Source organism: Heterocephalus glaber, unplaced genomic scaffold, assembly GCF_053883595.1.
Source record: "Heterocephalus glaber isolate CG9 unplaced genomic scaffold, H.glaber_assembly_v1.0 deba00001662, whole genome shotgun sequence".
In the NCBI taxonomy this organism is placed as follows: domain Eukaryota; kingdom Metazoa; phylum Chordata; class Mammalia; order Rodentia; family Bathyergidae; genus Heterocephalus; species Heterocephalus glaber.
This window is the reverse complement of record NW_028258403.1, coordinates 10,680,791-10,685,433: the sequence shown is the minus strand read 5'-3', so window position 1 is coordinate 10,685,433 and position 4,643 is coordinate 10,680,791.

Below are 4,643 nucleotides of genomic sequence, written 5' to 3'. Positions count from 1 at the left end.
GGTAAAGAAAATATTATACATATTTTAATACATCGAATATTTTCTCTATCCATAAATATATATAGCATCAAAGACCCACCACAACACAACTTTACACATTGGCCCCAACTTTACACATACTTCCTTTTGGGACAAAATATTAGTTTTTTCAACATTTTCTTGTGTGCCTTTTGGCTTTGATTCTTAACATAAATCTTGCTAAAAGCAGCCAGCAGTACCCATGCCACAGCCTGAATGTTGGCTTGTCTTGAAATTTTCTCTGCCAGGTTAATTAGTTCACTTCTGTTAACCTTAGTTTGTTGAACCCAGGGCATGAGTAAACTGTAAACAAATTTTGTGCAAAAGTAGAACATACATGGCTTCTAGTCCAAATTCCAGTGGAGTCTTGGTTCCCAACTGAAACCTTCTGAGCCTGGGTTTTGCTATCTGGATTCTTATTAGCATTCTGGTCTTCTAAGCTCTGACCAGAATGATCCATCAGACTCTGCTTATTGCATTCTATGGCTTCTCTAGCCCACATTCCCAACTTTTCCAGCAGACCATTTCCAAAGGCTTCTGAACCACATCATCATGTACAATCACAGCAAGGACTCCATTCCTGGTACCAATTTTCTGTATTAATTAGCTTTCCCATTACTGAGACACGATACCCCAAACCCACAAGTTAAAGAACAAATGGTTTAATTTAGCTCACTGTCTCAGGAGATGTAGCACATATTTGGGTAGCTTAAAGGTAAAAACAGGATGGCAGAAGGGCGTGGTAGAGCAAAGCTGCTTAGTTCATGGCTCCTGAGAAGCAGAGCAAGGGAACAGTGCCAGAAATAAATGGGTGAGATATATAGTATCTAAACCCACCCAACCCACCAAGGAGCATGTTTTACTTGTCTGCATTCATTTCTTAAGCCAATGATGTTATTAATAATGTATATATTACCCAAAAGGAAGAAAAATGATGTCATTTGCAGGAAAATGGAGAGAATTGGAAATCATTTAAGTGAAACAAGCAAGACACAGAAATATAAATATCACACATTTGCTGTCATATGTGGAATCTAATGTAGGGGATGTGACATGAAAATATAAGGGAGACTAGTACAGAAGAAGGGAATAGGAGAAAGAGGAGGAAAATGTAAGGGGATTGAGGAGGCTGGAGACCATCAAAGTATGTTACGTGTATATACAGATAATGTCAAAATGAAACCCACTATTCTGTAAAACTAATATGAATGAATAAAAAAATCTGTCTTCTGCCAGTTAGTGAGTGATTAAGATAAACACAATGCCTTGAGTTATGGTGGTTACAAATGTCAGTATATACTACTTACTATGTGTAAGACTGAGTATTATACTTAGTTTCATTGGAAGATGTTACTGTAAAATTCTGATAAAGTATTTTGAACTTTACACTTTTTTGGCCTTGGATTGTTAAAATTTCTTAAAGCTTTTATTTTCATCTTGAAATTTCCAGAAAGTGATTTGTTTTGTAACCACTTTTTTCACTAGTCAATTATCTCCAGGTAAGAAGTGTCTTCAGGGCTACTGTAGACCAAATTATAGACAGTATTTCCATGTAAAACAATGCTCGCATCACTAATAATCTCTGAGGTGAATTCACATGTACTCAAATGTTAGATTAAGTTTATATTGGGACAAAAATGATGCTCTATTCCTCTCTAGTAATGAGTAGGGAGCCAAGAACTATTTCATGTCAGCGGGGAATTCAATTATTTTGACATTATTTGCCAAAGTCAGAAACTATTCTGGGTGCATGCAGAAGGAAACATTATGATATGTTTAGAATTAAAATGGCTTTTACTTTTCAGATTACAGAGCTTTAGCATAGGCTTTTCTATACTTTTTGGGTAGATTAATGTGGAATACAGCCATATAATATATACAACAATGTATTTTTAAATGAAATAAGTACTTCAGTACATTTGTGTGTCTGTTTGCCTTAGAGCTAATGAATCAAATGAAATGCTCTCCCCATCTAAATAATTTCTACCAACACTAAATCAAACCAATTGAATTTAATTTTCTCTATATTTTTAATTTATCAAAGCTTTTAATTGATAAACTGAGAGATTTTCTTTATGAATTTGGTGTATATTTATATTTGTCTACTGACACAGTGATCCATTAGTGGATATGATAGATAGTGATAACCAGAGTAGCATTAATGTTAATTAACCACAAAGAGTGTATTTATTTTTTGGTTCACATATATGCTTTACTATAATTTAAATAATAATAATAATACAAATAGAAACAACTTATTGAAGGTTTGTTCAAAGTGCTTCTCAGGAAAGGACATCTTAAATGTGAACTACCTAAGGCAGAGACAGGATATGTAATTAGCCTGAGGATACCTAGTCCACCTAGGTAGTAGCTTGTTGAACTGAAATTCAAATGTAGCAGTTTGGTTTTAAAGATTATTCTTTTAAATATGTTTATGATGCTCCATTTCAGTAAAAATAATAAAACCAGGGCAGATTACTATTCACTACTTGGGTGAAAAAATAGGTGAAATATTGATGGGAAGTATTCATCAAAATGTAGGTTTGAGAGTACTTGTAGACTGCCACAGTTATCACTGTTAGTATGACATTCGTCTCCTACCTTCCCTAAAAGGAGTCATATATTTTGAAGTCATATCACGTATGTTCAGCATTTGGTAAAGCACAAATGTGGATATTAGCTGGTATTGCATGACATGAATATTAGAACAGATATTCACTGCTTCAAAAACCCTTTTCCAAAGCCTTTCAATCAAGAAAGAAGCTTGAACTAGGGCTCTATGGAGATCTAGAGAGGGACAGTTATGTTGAATTATCATACTGAAGCCTTAATCTTGCAAGTGCATGAGAGAAATTCTCATTAAAATATATTAAATTTCAAAATAAACCCATTTGTTTTAACACAAAATAGGGTTTACTTAACGGTTTTCAATAATTTGATTTTCTAGCAATATGCACCATGCTGAATCTGGGCATAAAAATTATATTTTCATAAATTTAGGATTTCACCTTATACCCATTAGGATAGCTACTGTGAAAGAAGGCAAGCAAGGACACAGAAAATAACAAATGTTGGCAACATTGTAGAGAAATTGGAACCCTTGTGCACTGAGTGAGAATGTAAAATAGTATGGCAACTATGACAGCATGGTGGGTACTCAAAAATCTAAAAATAGAATTATTATGGCAACGTCATTACTGAGTATAAACTTAAAATAACTGAAGGGAGTTTCTCAGTGAGATAGCCATATACCTTTGTTCAGAGCAGTATTATTCACAATAGCCAAAAAGTGGGAGCAATCTAAATGCCCAAAGATGGGGAAATGGAGTAACAAAACACGGCATGTACACACAATGGAATAACATTAAATTTTAAAGGGGAAGGAAATTCTGGCACATTTAATAAGACAGTTGAGTATTAAGGGTATTATATTAAGTGAAATAAGCCAGTCACCGAAGGAGAAATACTATATTTTTGTTTCTACTTCTATGAGGTACCGAGATGGAAGAATGGTGGTTGATGGATGCTTTGGGGAGAGGGAATGGAGAGTGATTGCATAATGAGTATAGAGATTCAGTTTTCTTGGTAGGAAATGAGTTCTGGAGATGAATAATTATGATAGTTTCACATAAACATGAATGTAGTTGATTCCACTAAAATAGTTGTACACTTAAAATGTTAAAAGTTGTAACTTTGTTATGTATATTTTAACACAATTAGAAATAACAAAGAAAGAGAGGAAGGAAAGAAATACAGGAGCACGTGATAAACACTCATCTCAAGTGTAGATCTCAGATGCCTTATTTCACTGCTACCACATTTAACCAACCTACCTGGATAGATCTCTTATTGAATTACCTCTATAGTCTCATTCATTAGAGTGACTGTAATTGTCATATAAACTGAGGAATTTTAAGAGTAAAAGGGCACTATTAGTAATTATTCCAGGACTATAGGCATGAACCAGGACTCTTCTATTCTTAACAGATAAGCCATAGTGATCATCAAAAAATGTCAGATTATGATCATGTTCTACTGAAAACCAACAACAGTTTCTTATTCCATATATGGCTAATGGCTACCATAATGGACCAGGATTATCATAATGATTTAGATCCCTAAACTGCTATTTTTCCTCAAACATTAGATTTTCCTCCAGCTTAAAGAAATTTAATAATTTTCATACTTTACAGTTCATATGCAATCTCCACAAAAGGCACCATTGTATTGTTTATTCATGATTACATTTCTACCATGTTGCCCATAGGTCAACATGAGGATAAAAAAAAGATGACTCTGTCTTCCTTTAGTCACTACTAAAGTTTTCATTTTTTCCAAGTGTTTGTCAATCAGGTCATATTTTCCCATTTGCCACTCTTTGATACTTTCACTTTTGGAGCTATGTGTATGTGTGGTGGGAATAGGAAATATAGGTGGCTACGCATGCATATAGATGCACTATGGGCAGATCAACAATGGGTAGAAATATGAAGTCCTCTCTCTTTAATTTGGGTCAAGGGAGGAACGTGTAAAACTATGTGTGTGAGTGAGTGTGTGTGTGTTAGTGACAGAGCTAACAAGAACCCATGCTTACTCATGAAGGTCAGAACTTGAGAGTATGGTAC